This window comes from Pinus tabuliformis, chromosome 8 (assembly GCF_031772625.1).
Source record: "Pinus tabuliformis cultivar Carrire ecotype Pingquan chromosome 8, CPIR1, whole genome shotgun sequence".
Classification (NCBI taxonomy): domain Eukaryota; kingdom Viridiplantae; phylum Streptophyta; class Pinopsida; order Pinales; family Pinaceae; genus Pinus; species Pinus tabuliformis.
In genome coordinates this window covers 888,856,447-888,874,587 of record NC_142294.1, presented here as the reverse complement: position 1 = coordinate 888,874,587, position 18,141 = coordinate 888,856,447, and the positions used below count along the sequence as shown (strand labels likewise).

General features: G+C 37.0%; 1 protein-coding gene across 6 annotated transcripts in view; it reads right to left on the bottom strand.

The window, feature by feature from the left end:
- Positions 1-16,513, bottom strand: part of LOC149238396 (proline iminopeptidase-like) — a 327,298-nt gene extending 310,785 nt beyond the window's left edge. The window contains exons 1-3 of one of the 6 annotated variants that reach the window (XM_089373020.1): positions 16,337-16,510; positions 2,250-2,324; positions 1,889-2,027 (exon numbers count right to left, since the gene is read on the bottom strand). The gene's annotated coding sequence lies outside the window, so the exon portion shown is untranslated. Of the gene's footprint in view, positions 1-1,888; positions 2,028-2,249; positions 2,325-16,130; positions 16,243-16,336 lie in introns of those variants that run through there. The other 5 variants (XM_089373021.1, XM_089373024.1, XM_089373022.1 and 2 more) reach the window with 5 other exon arrangements.
- Between the last annotated feature and the right edge of the window lie 1,628 nt (positions 16,514-18,141).

Below are 18,141 nucleotides of genomic sequence, written 5' to 3'. Positions count from 1 at the left end.
GATCCTTCATTCCTTTCCTAAGAGCTGGAATTTTGTTGACTACCTCCCTTTACTGCATTGAGATAGCTTCTTGTACCTGTTTCAGAAGATTTTACAGTCTTTGATGATTCTCCATTGTATCCAAGGCCTGTTTTTATTAGAGGAGAGTGTTGTACTTTGATGATTTCTTCTAGGGTCTCGAATCCTTTAGCAAATCTAAGGTTTAGACCTTTTGTTTTCTCAAGTTCCTTTCTTAGACTTACTATTTCTAGTTCTAACTTTTCATTATGCCTCTCCTTTTCTAGAATTTGTTTCTTCAGTGCTTCTTCTGCTAATTTATCTTCTTCTAGACGAATTTTAAGTTGATTTATTTCTTCAATGAGATTATATTTTTCTTCTAGGGCATCCATAAAAACATCATCAGACTCATCAATACATTTATCTTCAAATTCCATAAGTAATTGATATTCTTGATCAGACTCACCCTCTTCACCATTTGAAAGACCATCACTATCTTCGTGTGTGTAGAATCTTTTCTTGTTTTCAAACCTTCCTCTAAAATTTACTTTTGCAGAATTTTTCCCTTTCTCATGGTTTTCTTTATAAGGGCATTTAGCAACATAATGACCAACTCTTCCACAAGCAAAACATTTGAAAGGAAGCTTACCTCTAAATCTGCCAATTCCTACTTGGAGTTTCTTTACAAAATTTGTCTCTTCTTCATCTGATACATAACTTGATTCCTTAAGCTCCTCCTTTTCTTTTCCTTTAGAAGTAGCTTTGAATGTTGCTTCTCTGATATCTGAAGGACCCCCTTTTCTCATTTCATAAGTTGTTAAGATCCCATGAAGTTGGTCAACAGTAAGGTTCTTCAAATCCTACATTTCTTCAATGGCAGAGACTTTCGAATCGAATTTTGGGGTTAGAGATCTTAGGATTTTCTCAACAAACATTGATTATTTTACTTCATCACCAAGATTTCTCATTGAATTAACTATCTCATCTACCCTAAGAAAGAAACTTGCAATACTTTCATCACTATGCATTCTGAGGGTTTCATATTGAATTCGAAAGGTTTGAAGTTTGGCACTCTTTACCTTAGTGTCACCTTCATAACTCTGGATGATCTTGTCCCATATAGCCTTTGCGGTATTCAGTTGCATGACCTTTACAAATTCTGATTCTGCCAAGCTTCCCAACAAAGCGTTGACAGCCTTTGCATTGGTCTCATATTTTTTCTTTTTTGCTTCATCTGTGGGAATGGAGGATGGATACTGATAGCCTCCTTCAACGATTCCCCAAACATCAACTCCAAGTGACTGCAAATAAGCTCTTGTTCTGACTTTCCAGAAAACCAAGTTGGATCCATTAAACAATGGTGGCCTGATAGATGCTACTCCCTCTTGATTGCTCATCTTGATGAATCTTCCTTCAAGCGATCAAGCTTCTTCTAAAGGACCTGCTCTGATTCCAATTGTTAGGGAAAAAACTGAAAAGGGCGGGGGGGGGGGGGGGGCTGATTCAATATTTTTAAAACTTACTTCAACTTTACTTTTCTTATTCCAATTTCTATACACGACTGTTATTCAGTGAACCCGCATACGTACGCGACTATGATGAAAGCAAATTGCGTATATCCAGTCAACTAGATTTACATATAATTCATCATCTGTTAATCTTTAACCAGTGCATCATTACTTCATTAAAACATGTATTAAGCAGAAACTATGAGCAGTAGAGAGCAAATAGATCATCAACACATAAGAAACACATCAACACACATGAACACCAAGATTTTAGGTGGAAACCCAATGTGGGAGAAAACCACTATTGTTGTCGTCTTTGTCTTCTTTTAAAAATAAAATAATCTTGTACTAGTGCGGACTTTAACTAGTGCGTAAGCTCCTACCTGCAAAAGGCTACAACCTTCTCTCGTTTTCCAGCGCCTACTAGAAGGTAGCTACCACCCCCTTTCCGAAGGTTGCTATCTTCAGCTCTTTATAGATCACTTTTCAGAATGTTTCAAACTGGATCCACTTTCAACTATTCTGAAATCAATTACTCAAATATTAAACCAACTGAATCATCAAATCAACTATTGTAACCAATGCAACTAGATCAAACTAGATCAGAACATATCATGCCAATGCATAGCCACTCATCAATATACCAAGCCAAACATTGTTACCCATCATAGAAACCAATTGTTGCCATTGCAAACCCTGATCAAGCATACATTAGATTGTATACGCTATTGTTCTTAATCATACCTACGTATGTACGCGCTTCTCCTGAAGAATACCCACGTATAGATCTCAAAAATATTGATACCTGAATCAGAATCACTGTCACATTGAAACAATCACTGTATCACATACTAAATCCATCACAAATCACAAAACCAAATACAGATAATTATACATCAGCATCATCAGTTAGTTAATATTTCATTCCACAATCAGTTCAACCTAACCAGTATTGTTAAACACAGATCATTATTAGAGAGAGACATCATTGACAAACATCAGCAAACATAACTAAATTGATCAACCATCATTAACAGTTCATGCTTCAAAACCCTAGCAGTTGTATGTGACTCTTGTAAAGAACAACCGCGTATGTACGCACTCTTAATGCTTCACACCTGCGTACCGATCTGATTTTTTTTGCGGAATGTATACGCAATCCCCTGAAGTAGATCAGCATATGTACATGACCTTTCTAAAGAAAACCTGCGTACAGATCTGCAATTACTAAATCATTCATTCGTTGCAACCACAAAGCATATTCACAACCCTTACTGTCACATGTTCGTGTTAGAGTATTACTACCGTCACAAATTTATCATTGTTAGTCATACTCATAAAGGATCAAGCAAGCAAGCTTATTAGTTACTATAATGCTTTTAAATATGAACCTCCTCCATTCTCTTTGATGCACATCTGTTTCAAATCAAATCATTCATCAATGTTGGACACCTAATCCTCTAAGGGTTATGGTGTGGAAGATAAATAGTCAAAGGGAGTCCAAGAGACCTTGGAATATGGAATCCAATGGTCACTCCCATGTATTATAAATGTGTATCATTGTTAATAGTAAATGCATTCACGCAAGTGTTTCTAAAATCGGCATAGCTAACTGGTTACCTGTCTCACCGGCCGTCAGCAGGGCCATCGGTTGGAACCGGTTGAAAAACCCGATTAAGAAGGCAGTCTGGTGGGATTTTGGCCCTAATCGGTCCTAACCGATCGGTTTAGGATGGAACCGGCCGGTTTGTAGTCAAACCGGCCGGTTCCGTCCTAAACCGGCCAGTTACATGCCATGCTCGCCGAGGACCCACACAGCGGATTTTCCATGGTTGTTTAGGGGTTTTGGAGGGAAAGTAAGTGTCCTTTCCCTCCAAAAACACCCTCTCCAAGCCTTTAAGATGCCCTTCTCCCTCTCATTTGTCTCACACATCTCATTTGGAGTGTTTATGAGTGTTTGTGAGTTTGCTTGGGAGCTTGGAAAGTGTTGAGTTTTTGTTGGAGTAGTCATCTTGGAGTTGGAGTTGGAGCTATTTTGGAGATAGTTTGTAGCTGTCAGTGGAGTTGGCATCTTCAAGAGGAGGCTAAGGAAGCTAGTTTGCATTTCCAGGTAAGGATTTTCACTTGAAAATTCCTCATTTCACTGTTGTCCATGAATTAAAAATTTTTATGTGTTATAAATTTATAAACTTCTCACTTCTATCATCTATGCTATCAAATCTCTAGTTCTATGCTATCAAATTTTGTAGCCTACATGTGCATTTGTTTTCCTAAATTTAGCTTTGGTTTTCCATGTTGCTTAGCTGCAATTTTTTTTTTAAATGGCAGATTTCTTTGCAAATTGTAATTATTTCAAGCAAACATGGCTCCAAAAGGAAAGGACAGTGCATGGGCTCATTGTGATGTAATTGATGGAAAAATGATATGCAAATTATGCCATAAATCTATTGGAGGTGGGGGTATTCTTAGATTGAAACAACACTTGGCTGGGATAAGAGGCCAAGTAACGCCATGTGGTGCACCAAATGCAGTGTTAGGTCCTATTAGGGCAAAATACATTTCCAAGCTTGAAAAGTTTTATGAGGATAAGGCCAGGGAGAAGGCCATCCAAGATGACATTGCAAGGAAGAGGGAATTATTAGAAGCCATGAAAGAGAGTAGGTATGATGATTATGAGATTCAAGACTCAACTTCTATCCCTTCCACCAATGACCCCTTTCACTATGTTCATCCTTCTTGTGGCCAACCATCGAAAGGAACAAAGAGAACAAACATCCAAAGTTTTTTCTCATCTTCTGTCTACATTGCCGCTTCTAATCCCACTTCCTCCCAACGAAGTCGTCAACCCACTTTGGATTAACATTGGAAAAAACAATGCAAAGAAACTTCTCATCAATACATTGCTAGATGGTGGTATGATTCAGATATCCCATTTAATGTTGCTCGCTCACGCTATTCCAAGCTATGTGGGACTCTGTTATAGCTGCAAGAAAGGGCTTCAAAGGACCTAGTATGCATGACTTGAGGGGAGCTCTTTTGCAAAAAGAGATATCTTCCATTGATAAGTATTTGGTTGAGTTTAAAGATTCATGGCTCAAAACAGGTTGTTCCATCATGTCAGATGGATGGACCGATGGAAAGAACCGCACTATCATTAATTTCCTTATTTCTTGCCCTCAAGGAACCATGTTTTTGAGATCAGTTGATGCATCTGATAAGGTGAAGGATGCAGCCCTTCTATTTGAGCTTTTGGATGACATTATTTAGGAAGTTGGGGAGCAGAATGTTGTGCAGATCATCACCAATAATGCCTCAAACTATGTTCTTGCTGGAAAGATGCTTGAGTCCAAATATAGGACCATATTTTGGACTCCATGTGTTGCACATTGCATAGACCTCATGCTTGAGGACATAGGCAAAGTGGAGTGGGTAAAAAACACTGTAGAGCATGCCAAGTGCATTACAAAATACATTTACAACCACTCATGGGTATTGAACCTAATGAGGAAAAACACTAGGGGCAAAGAGCTTGTTAGGCCTGCAATTACGAGATTTGCAACTCACTTCCTCACGTTGCAATGTCTCAATGGTCAACATAAAAACTTGCAGAAAATGTTTTCTTCTGAAGAATGGTTTGAATCTCAATGGGCTCGTAGACAAGATGGAAAAGACACCAAAAAGAAAGTGTTTGACAATTATTTTTGGAAAAGGTCTATAGAGCTTGTGAAAATTACCGAGCCCCTTGTTAAGGTGCTAAGGATGGTGGATGGGGAAAAATTGGCCATGGGCTACATTTATGAGGCTATGGATCAGGCAAAGGAGCAGATACGGGCAGCTTACAAGGACAGGTTAGCTAAATATGGCCATATATGGGAGATCATTGATAACAGATGGAACAATCAACTCCATCATCCTATACATGCAGCTGGGTATTTTTTGAACCCAAAGTATCATTATAAAGATCGGCTAGGAGATCTGCAGGATGGGGAGGTCAGAGCTAGATTGATTGATTGCTTGGAGCGCATGGTCCCTACCCATGCAAACCAGTTGGAAATACATAGACAACTTACTATTTTCACTATGGCAGGTGGTACCTTTGGCAAAAACTTGGCAAAGATGGCAAGAGATGTGGATCAACCAGGTAAGCAATTCCAATTTCCAATTTGTTTTTCTTTTCAAGTTAAAATTGTTTACGTTCTTTACAATTCAAATTATAAACTAAGTTACTAATTAATGTCTTTTTCTTTGCAGCACATTGGTGGGAGTCATTTGGTGGCCAGTGTCCTCAATTGCAAAGGTTTGCAATTAGAGTCCTCAGCCAAACTTGCAATGCTTCAGGTTGTGAGCGCAATTGGTTTGTTTTTGAGCGCATACACACGAAGAAGAGAAACCGTTTGGAACAAAAACGGTTAAATGATCTTGTTTTCGTGCAATACAACCTTTGACTGAGGAGGAACCAAATGATGAACAAAACAACTGATCTAGATCCCATTGTGTTGGACGATATTGATCCAACATCAGAATGGGTGGAGGAGACTGAAGATCCTGTGTTTGAGGCTGATTTTGATATCATGGCTTTAGCAGGTGATGAAGCAGATTTTGTGGCGGCATCAAAACTAGGATCAGTAGCGACATTAAGGAAAGGCAAAGAACCAATGGAAGGCACTAATCATGCAGTTCGACAAACTCGTGCTTCCATTAGGTCCGCTTCTATTGTTATTGGTGGCATTGCTACTGAGGTTGCAGATCAGGTTGAGGCATCCTCAGACTCTGAACCATATGATGTCTATGTAGCTCCTAATGATGATCATGTGTCTAGAAGTGGTGATGAACTTGATGATTGATCATGTCTACACTGTAGACTTGTAGTTGGCCAATGGCCTCATAGCTTGCAGCATTGTTTTTGGACTTTATAGGCCATTTAGAGCCTCATTGCTTATGTATTTTGTTATTTTGTCGATGATATTTATTGCACTCAATGCCATTTTGATATATTCACCTTTACATGGTATATAAATGAGCAAAATTTGCATATTTTGTCTCTATTGGCTTGGAATCGTGGTTTTAAATCTTAAAAATAGTTTTGTTTCATTAAAAATTAATTATTTAATGTATTTTTCTAAAGCCAGTTCGTTTAGACCAAACCAATCCCAGTTTGACCGGTTTCGGTTGGTAAACCAGTTCATTAGGTGGACCGATCCGATCACTGGTTCCGGTTTTAAAAACATTGATTCACACTTTATCTTATTTGGCTGTCCATATTCCATGTGCATCTGACATGGTATCAGAGCAGGCGTACTCCTGCCCTGTCCAAATTTGAGCCACTGATTTTGTGGCCTTTCTGCCTGTAGGTATGCAATGCAACTGCATCAAACCGTTTCATTTGAGTCTCTCTCTGCACATTTAAGCGTTGTTATGCAATCCTGCCATTGCTCTGTGTGAAGCACAGTAATACCTCCTACCAAATTCCTAACACTCTAGATTCCCTCACATGCGTGTCTTCCATTGCTCCGCTTGAGTGAAGAAACGCCCTCTGCCATTCTGGGCACTACTCTGCCTTCCTTGCCTGGCAAATCTGAAATTGAAAAGGCGTTTTGTATATCGTGCGCCAATTTTTCATTGTTGTGCATTTTGGCAATACACATTTGAATCTAAATGAAGGTAAAATGAATGGAAGGTGAAATGAATCCAACAGAGGATGGGACGAGGGAGAAAACGTTGGATTGTGTAAGCATGTTGTCAAATGCATTGAAGTCTGTTGATTGAAGCCCTGCTCTTCAAGTTATATAAAAAGTTATCAAAATCGATCAAATTCATTGAAGTCAAAGCCTTGGAGGAGCATGTCTCATCCAACAAGATAAACAACGTTATACCACTTCCTTGTGCAGGTATGCGTGATGGATTTTCAAACATAATGACAAAGTTTAAAATTATAATTACAAAGAGATAAGTGTGTCCGGTTTACAAATTCCAACTTTGAAAATTGAATGATTTGTTGCAATGGACGAAGAGAATTGATGTTGGGGAAGGCGATGAATGGAGTAAAATGCGACATTCTGACTTTGAACGGAGCTCAGTGTAAGTAGTTTGTTTATTAAAGAGTTCCATGTTGAGTTCCAATTCCCGTGAGCTCAGTGTAAGTCGACAGCAAGAGTTCACACATAAGTGCCAGATAGTTTTGGCAATATACAGATAGTCTACTGAGCGAGGTGGAAGCTATAGATTCTGCTAGTAGATTTAATGCTTCATTTCTTCTAAATAAGGTACCATACAGACGCCTTTAAAGGGCTATACGTAGTTCCACGAGCCTTCGTGGCTCTTCATGTTGAATGATAAATTGGATTTGTCGATACAATCGACGATACTGGTACCCAAAAACCATGTTTCCATAGTTATAAAGTACTTGGGGATATTTTCGAATTCCAGTTCCTAGTGGGATGCATCCATTTCCTATTGAGATATCATATATCTGCAACAATTATTCTTTGTGATATTATAAAAGCAATTCAGATATACATTCAGAAATTGTTTCACAAAATTTTGGTAGCATTCTCTGCTCTCTGATTATTATCCTATTCTATGTCTCTACAATCATGAGTTTTCTAGTGCCATTCGCTCAGCTTGATAATCAGATTACAGAGGGTTATTCCATATTTTCTTACACTGAAAGAAGAGGTTGAAATGTTAAGAATTTATTCTCTTTGAGATCGAGTTTCTCATCTTTGAAAGGGCCGAGTTCAGCTAATCATATTTACAAAAGGCTGAATTCTCAATTTACCAACAATCTTCCTATAGCTTGAGATATTGTCCAGAGATTGTCTTCTGAAGATTTTGTGATCTCGATTGGTTCTCTGCAAAGGGGGACAAATTTATCTATCACTATGGATTGTAATTTTGGCATTATTTAGGAGTTCAGTGACAATTGTTTGAGGCCGAGACTATCCTTTGTGGATCGAATTGGTGTATTTTCTTAGAGGTTGTTCATATCAGAGATTGTTATTAAAGTTGTTGTTGCCAAGACAAGTTCTCTTAGATTCAAGATTGGTACAGGAACATATCTTTCTGAGGCCTGAATTGACTTGTTGCCTTGTTGGAAGTTAAATTCTCAAGTGAATTGGAGCAAATTCATTTTTGTAGGAGGAGTTTGTTTCCTTGAGGAGGTCGAGTTGTTCCAGACATTAACATTCCTTTAGGAGGCGAAGTTCAAGTTAATCTTGCAAAATAATTCTCACTATGGATAGCAGGGGATCCTTTTGATTGTGGGCCAAATTGTCCCTCAGCAAGGCCGAATTTGTCCAGCAGAGGTAATGCTTTTGCTTTACATTATTCTCTTGTAATTATCCTTTTGAAGAAGTTGCTTTCTTTGGCCATTAGCTATTCGATATTGGGAAAAGAAAAACTTCAATATAAGACAACATCTCATTCGCTGAGTCTATACGATTACGATTATGGCCAAGATTTATGAAGTAGTAGAGTTTTTGAACACTCTGATACAATCTACTACTAATAACACGGTAAAAGTCAACAAAAACACTCTTTGTGATATTAAAACACGTCTGCAGAATGCAAAGGACGAGATTGATTTTTTGCAGCTTGAATCCCAACGTCAGCAAGATGAATTACAACAACATAAGCATCATGACACCCATCAAAAACAAGAAATGGCAAATGTAGTACCCATTTTAGAAGTAGATTTACATGCAGATGCAAAAATTCAGTCTGCACTTCCCAAGTCGGTCATCAGACCATGGGAAGAGCTTGTCCATAACAAGCACAAAAGAGGTCTTGGATATGATAAGGAGGTTTCCTTTCATATTCCAGATTACTCAAAACCCATCAAATTTCAGAGTGTTGGGTTTCTTCATGGCGGTTCACCTTCACCTGTTCCAGATTCTGCTCCTCTTCCACAGCAACAACAACAGATTGTGAAATGCCAACATTGTGAAAGAGTTGGCCATATGAAAAAACACTATTTTGATCTTCATCCATGTAAGCACTATCATAAAACCACTCACTCTTCAAACAGATGCTTCAGAAACAAGCCTCCTGCAAGAACAAAGATTCATCTTGGATGGATCGCTTCTTAGCAATGGGTTTCAACAGCCAAGAAGATATTTCAGTCACATCTCCGAACTTGTTCTAGAGTATTGAACAATCTTGCAGTTGAGTTTTCTCTATCATCTCACCTTGTATCTGACAGGGGGGAAATGATGGTCATCTATAAGCTTCAAAGCCACATCAAGCGAGCCTGAGCCACAACCTGCCATACCAGATTCAGAGTTGTAGCTAGAGACAAAGATGCCCCTAAGCATGCCTTCGGTTGGTGATCAGCCTTAAACCATCTATGCAAGGTTGAGACATCTCTTCAAAGAATTGGGGGCACTTCCTCTAGCAGAAGACTTCAACTTCTTTCCAGTTTTGGAAGAGTTCCAAGAATTGCATTAAGCATTCCAGAGTTGGTGGTCATTCTTTAACCATCATAGGTTGAGACCTACCATTTCAGGTTGAGGTTCTTCCTTTTTATGCGGGGTGAGACCTCCCTTTCAAGGTTGAAGGTTTCCCTCTTCAAAACATTAGGAGCACTTCCTCTAGCAGAAGACCTCAGCCTCATGCCAGATTTGGAAGAGTTCCGGGAACTGCACTAAGCATTCCAGTGTTGGTGGTTATCCTTAAACCACCCCTTTTATACCTACATTTCAGAGAGCACATTCAGCCTAGTGCTGCCATGCATGTTTTTGCGCATTTTGTATTACAGCTCTCTTCTTGGACTCATACATAACCCTTCGGATTAAGGTGGGGAATGTTGGACACCTAATCCTCTAAGGGTTATGGTGTGGAAGATAAATAGTCAAAGGGAGTCCAAGAGACCTTGGAATATGGAATCCAATGGTCACTCCCATGTATTATAAATGTGTATCATTGTTAATAGTAAATGCATTCACGCTTTACCTTATTTCGCTATCCACATTCCATGTGCCGACAATCAATAACCCATAACTTGCACACTTAGCACTTTGATCTCCATCTCCTTATATAGCTTAGGCCTTAGCCAATACCTTAGGCCAATCCTTTAGTAATGTCGATGGTATTCTTTGATGGGATCAAATATCCATTGTCGCGCTCATTACTATGGGCCAATACCATGGTAAAGACCCCTGGTATTGAGAATACCATGGTGCGGAAACTGTACGCGACTTTGCTTCACCATACCCACGTATGTATGTGGTCTTTGTTCACAGGACCCATGTATATTTTCCAACACTTTACCTTTATCATTCCTCTATCTTAGAATTGATATTCCTTTGTCCAATCTCTTTGTCACATTTGTACTAGCCTGTATATTCATCTTGCTACCATCATGTTGACATCTTTATCAAGTAGGTTGCCATCAAGGACAACACATTAGTCATAATAACAACACGTTGCTTCAAACTCTCAATTCGCACCAAATTTATCAAGTTTTTGCCCTAAACAAGAGATCTTCCACTGCTCCTTGGACAGAATGGTCCTAATCATAGAAAATGTCCAGAAAGACCCTTGAACTTGTTGTGCGAAACCGATCCAAGCTACTCAAGAAGAATTGTTATGCCAAAACAAGGAAAATCGTCAATCTTCAATCAAAACTAGGACTGCTCCAATGTTGTGCCACAACAAGAGAGGGTGTCTAGGTAGGGTGAGATCAGCTCCACCGAAACTAGACAAAGACTATATAGGGTGGGGTCACCTCCACCGAAGCTAGTCAAGAAGGGGCATTAAATCCTCAGGGCCTCAGCTCAAGAAAATAGAGATATAAAATCCAAATTCATGATGCAAAATGATTCCAACTCCCCTTTATTTATATATTTTCTCATGTGGTTCACTCTCATGTGAGGGGTTGCAATGTAACCCCCAATTTGGGCTTTCTTGCCCCAGTCGACCCAAAATTCACCCAATGTTGCCCCATACATTGAGGAAATTGGGTTTTCCCCCTTTATCAAGACTATAGCACATGGGGTTGAATAGGCTATTTCGTCCTTCCATGGGAAATTAATCCATTGGGACATTACACCATTGCTTTTGTGTAGCATTGGAACAATTCCTACCAAATGATTGTAATCATGGCAAGCTTTGCGTTCAAATGAGATCTAGTCATAGTCCACAAGTTAGATAAAGTTCAATTTTTCAAGGAACAATTTAATGGATTTTGAAATTCCTTTCTCAAGATCCAACTCAACACATATCATAGCACAGGAAAACATGCCATATTGTGGCTCAACATGGTCTATGTATTTACCCAAAGAGTTCCCAATGTTCCTAAGATTATCTTCGTTTGAGCAGTGAAGGGAAAGGTGGGGTAATTTGACCCAAGTAGGGACGACAAATGGAATGTTATTTTCAAAATCAAAATTAGGGTTCCATCGATTTAGCTACAAACCTGAAGCTCCTAAGTAAGGTCCACTTCTGAATATTAGGTCTCGGTTTGCTTTCCTTCAAACAAGAAGGTGAAAAAACCCCTTCCACAGAAGGATAGAGAAAGCTTCCCTTTGATTAAGGGATGCCAATTTGTGTTAATCCAAGAGTTCAACATTCTCAAGGATGGCTAGAGGCCAATGAATTGACCTATTAGGCCCCAGTTAGCTAACCTCAATGCCATTGCTCTGGATCAGGCAACACGCATAAGAACTTTAGGGATTTCTTCCAGCGACTTGACAAAGTGAGAGGGAAGAGCTTTGATCGGGTGAGGAAGGGTTGAAACCAAAGCATTGAAGGCATTGACATCTTGTAGAGGAGGGGGGAGGGCCACCAACCCCCAAGAGGTCGAAGCCATGAGGGCGTAGACATGATCAAAAAGTCAAAGAGGTACAAAGCTCACACAATGCTGGATTTTTGTTAAAACACGTCCCTTGATTATAATTCCCAATGAAAATAGAATACAAGAAGTTGCTACTAGTAATAGATGATTGAACAAACTATGGATATGCAAGAGAAGTCATTTAAGATAACAACACAATTAAATGAGACTACAATAATAATTATAAGAATCTCATACAAGTAGAACAAACTAATTGCAAAAACTTGCGTCGGGGAATTTGACCTAGAGACAACGCCACATGAGTATCCATATTCATTGGTAACAAGGACACAAAGTTGACCATCGCAAGAAACACAAGTTCTGATTCTCTAGAGTCTATCACATCAAAATATGTTGATAAGTATCATGACACTTAAAGTATGTAGTACGATGTTCACAAGTTTGTATTTATGAGCTTGACATGGAGAGTTACAACGGAGATTAATTTGGAAAAAAAATGTTAAAATATTTTATTGTTAATCAAGGAAGAAGACTAATTCAATAGATTTAATCATAGAAACACAAGCTAAGGGCTTCACCAAGAGAGCTCCAAATAACAGTAGCTTTCAAACTCAAAACATCATAATAAGCCCCATATAATATTAAGTACCAAAGGAAAACCATTCCCTATACTTATGCATTTTGATGCATTCCTTCCAACCCCAAAATTGTTCAAAAAAATTGCAATTGATCTTTAACCAAAATCTGCATTCTACATTTTCCCTATATAATCTACTATTCTAAATAGTTAGGATTCCACTCAAGGTTATAAATTACGTCTTAATTGACAACATACCCCTTATGCTCTTTATAGCATACATTCTTCTACTAAATACTTTTTCTAAGTATGCCTTGTATAACAATACACATATACTTGTCTAAATGGCTCGTTAAATAACAATTCAAGGGCTAATATATTGGTCCATCATACTTACTCCTCCATGTTGGAGAGCTTGACCTCAATCAAGGTTCTAATGGTGCTTGCACCACAACTTACATGTTAAATGCCTTCATGCTTATTCTCTATAATGAAAATCCCTCCAAGTAACCTTGCATTGCCAATGCATATTCTTTGCCCTTAATAACCATCATGCAAAACATCAACCCATAGTTCATGTGATCATGCACTTCCAATCCAGGTTTTATGCACTTTAGACTATTTCTTTGCAATACATGTTCATTCTTTGAATCAATTTTCCATGATCGGAAATGTTGATCCATACTCTACCCTTTCCTAGTACATTGCTCCTATACAAGTTTCTACTTCTTGATCTTGGTTTACACTATACTAGATCAATTGTGTTTGAAATTTCTATTAGAGCATAACACTCCAATGGTGCTTATAATTAATTGTAAAGGTCACATTCATATAAATGACTAATTAATAGAAAACTAAATATTATTAAATACTGTAATCAAATTGTATTAGCGGTACAATTACTTAGCGAATGATATAAAAAGGGATCAAACCCCATTGTCAAACAACTTCATTGTAATAAAAGCATCTCTTTTACAAGAGTTCATTTCTAATCATGTCTCACTCTTTCTTGTGTGCTTAGAAGTTTAACATCCCAAAATCCCAGTGAATTCAACTTTGGAGTGATTGAAACTCTAATTATTCAATATCATGATGAACTTGGAAACAAAGTCGAAGTTTGTGGGCTAGAAAAATATTGCAAGACTATGCCTCAAAGCCTGAGAATTACAAAAGGAACAAAAGCGTGTGGTAGGGAGAGAGACTTGTAGTGGAAGGACAATTTTAAGTTTTCTATGTAATTATTCAAGTAAATCTATACCTAATCAAAGTCAGTTTTTCTTTTAAGAGGAGGCAAAAGCATAAAATATTTTATTCCCTCAATTAGGGTGATTTCCATGTCAAACGTGTGAGGGGCACAGTCCACCTGCCACCATCGTCACACAATGAGAATGGGATTGCATGATGGGCCAAATGGCCCGGGAGCCATACCTCATTCATGGTGCCTGGTTCCTGATAGAGTAGGTTTTATCACCCAGAATTTGGTTTAATGTTTCATTCTCTCGCCAGTTCGCTCGTCAGGTCAATGTGGTTGTTGGTTTACTCAGAGTGCAGGAGTTGGTGCAGTCCAGGCTTCCCAACCTCGGTCTGTTCAGCCAATTTAGTATTTTCCTCTACCTATCAGCTTTTTCTGTTCTCACGCAGCCTGTAAGGACATAAAGCTCAGAGTTGGGCGGGATCTGTGGAAAGCTGGAGTAATGGAGGCATGCAAGGATAGCAAGACCCAGCTTTCCATTCAGCTATGCCGAATTCAAGCAGAAAACCAGCAGTTAGCCAAGGACCACCAAGCCATTTACACCAAGTTGTCTCAGATGAAAGCTCTCCTGCTCAAAGGAAAGGATCCTGCTTCGCCAGGGACACCTGCGGCTCCAATCCAACTCTCCAACTCTTTTTAGATGGTCAGCTTTATCAGTCTTTAGCTCTCATAGCTATGGAACACTCAAAGACAAATTATGTAAAAACCTTGTATTTTTTGGACAACAGTTTTCAGGTTCCATCATTGGTCTGGTTTCCCGTCGGGCAAACCACAACGGAGCTACCTCGGCTGTATGTTTTCCTTGACAAAACAATAGAAACTTAAATTACCAAAAAAAAATATTAATTCTCTCTTCATTCTAGTTAAAGAGAAAATATCTCAAAAGAAGAGGGGCAGAAACAAAAACTCTACCAAGAAATTATGTGTATATCAAAAAGAGGAAATTATGTTATGTGTATACAATAGATTTTTAGAGAATTTTAGAAAGAAAATGCTAACCCCGATGGAATGTAGGCAACGAATGACCATGACAAAAACTAAATGTCAATATTTGTTTTAAGTGGTTGTATTTTCTAATACTAAAAGGAACCGGAGAAGGTTTAAGTCAGAATGGATTGCTGTACACATGGTTCAGTAAGTCAGGAATACTAACCCGAACAGGTTGATGCCTGAGGCAGCCTGCATGAATTCTAACCATAGAGGAGTGAAGTTACTAGGAAATAATTTTTCATTTTATGTTTTTGTCATAATTCATGATATTGTAACGTCAAGAAGGGGTAAGAGTATAATGCTCCAATTTAAAAGTCAGCTTCATGTGAGTAACTAATATTATTGACAAATCCCCATTATTAAATAAAGTAGCTAAGTAATACAATTAAGTAAAAAGAGATCAACCCCATTGTACCAAATAACAAAGCCTAAATCTGCTTTTAATCATGTCCAAATCATTCTGGTGTGCTCAAACATTTACCAACTTCTAACAAGTTACATGGCCATAAAACTTAAATGACATCTTACTAGACCCCATAGTCTTGATTGGCCTCACAAGTAAAAAAGTATTATTTTCATGGCTACCTCAAGGATTGGTAGATGAATCTTGTCTACTACACGCTCTCTTCTCTTGGTCGTAATTTCCCATTTTCACTGCAACTAATGGGCGGCTAATTTCTGAACCGAGTTCATGAACATATTTACTTTTACATAACAGATTCACATCATGCCAACAAAAAATCTCCTGACCCATCCTTTGATCATAGTCATAAACAGCTAGTTTTACGTTGGCTACAGTCGCAATTCTTTAGCCTAAATTAAATTGACATTTAGGTCCAGAAAAAATTTTGTATCAGGATTTAATCAAACATTTTCATTTTTATCCTTGTCGTATTCATCGAAGCTATAAAATATCAACAGATAAATCTCAATTTAAATGCAAACCGACGCTTTAATACTTCACCACAGAAAAACATTTAGCCCAACACACAAGCGGATCAGTGATGAACGTACAACCAGTCTGTATGTCACGGATAATTATCAGCAAAAACCCACAAATCAAACTACACGTTCCATGGACGAAAATGTTAATTTTTTAGAAATATAAAAACCCTCCTTTGGGCTTTTTCAGACAGAGAAGCAGAAAATGTGTTGCCATAACAGTAATCGAATGCGTGAATTGTGAATTGTCATTATGGAGAGCCTAAAGACAGGCTTACCTGAAGCTGAAGAGAGTTTAGATAATTGTTAATAGCCGGCCCGAAGAACTATATCAATAAATCAACGGAGGGTTTAGTTTCATTTATATATTGCCCCTGTTTATTGAAACTGAGAGGAACCACCCAAAAATAGATAGGCAATGCCCAAAACTTGGATGCCAATTCCAAAACGACATAAAGTTGGTAGCCGTAGGATGAGATGATTTTGTGTTTTGTTCGTTTTTATTTTTGTTTCTATATATTTGTTTTGTTTTGCGGAATATGTAAATAATTTTGTTTCGAGTATAACAAGGCATCAGATTTTAAATTCAAAAAACTATTTTAAGACATTAAATATATGGTGTATTCAACTATTTAAATATCCCCAGGTATATGCATTATATAATATGGGAAATCGAAAAATATATATTCATCAATTAATTTTTGAGGATTAAAAGGGGTTATTATTAAGTAATGGGTTTTTCGCAATGCATTATATTAAATATTAATTTTTGGGATTTCAGTGCGTTAAGTAAATTATTTATCTATGATCATTTCCATGAGAGATAGTAGTAACTCACTAATTTCTCATGATTTTTGAATAGTTTATTTAGCACTTGTTGCATTGAGTGATGCTCACCGGAGTTATTATTTTTAGGCGGTTTTGCAACGAGTGTGCCCTATCAACCAAAAAGGGAGGAGTTTTCTAAATCATAAAAGATATTCAATTATTTATTATCATTTCTTATTATTAACACATATATGCACTCATATATAATGTGTTGCAAAGGAAAAGATGATTTCATCTTAAAACCAAAGAACCATTAACCATTATATTATTAGGAGCATCCTACTCTTTTTGTCATTTCCATTTATTTACAGATAATAATATTTTATAACTTTTATATATATATATATATATATATAAAATAAGATTCACAACCAATATAAAATTAATATATTAGAAAAAATTATTTTAATCTAAAATATTAAGTACAACATAAAAATGCATATATACATTCACAAAACGTGTCTTACAAAGAGAGATATAGATCATATACATTCACATAATGTATCTCATATAAAAAGAGATAAAGATTAAACAAACAAATTTATCTTACCATTAATCAATTATTATAATTATTGGAGGTTAAATAATTTTTTCTTAGTTCAATAAATATAATATATTAGAACTTATTTACACATTCACAAAATGTGTCTTACAAAAAGAATATAGATCATATAATGTATCTCATTTAAAAAGAGATAAAGATTAAACAAACAAGTTTATCTTACCATTAATCAATTATTATAATTATTGGAGGTTAAATAATTTTTTCTTAGTCCAATAAATATAATATATTAGAACTTATTTATTATCATAAACTAGTCTAACTATATAAAGTAAATGGTCAGTAAATGTTACTATGTGAAGAACATCAAAACGCACACTTTATGATACATCTCACCCTGCAAATACTGAAAAAATAGTATAGTAAAAATTAGCTAAATTATAACTTTGTCTTTAATTTATTATTATTATTAACTACTAAAAATTTAATATATGATTTAAACATATATGCATTTAAAAAACATGCAACAAGATTTTTAACTATGGAGTTCCACTTTCACTTTACCATTGGAATTTTTAAGTTATAAATAGTTTTGTTACAATACCATGGTTTATGAGTACCACAAGCCCAAAAAACTATAATTCATTTCATATGATACTTGTTCACATGGCATTTTCTTTAATTAGTCAACTTAATTGAAAGGGTAGAAAGGACATAATCACATTGGAGATAAATTTTAACTTTTGACTTGTC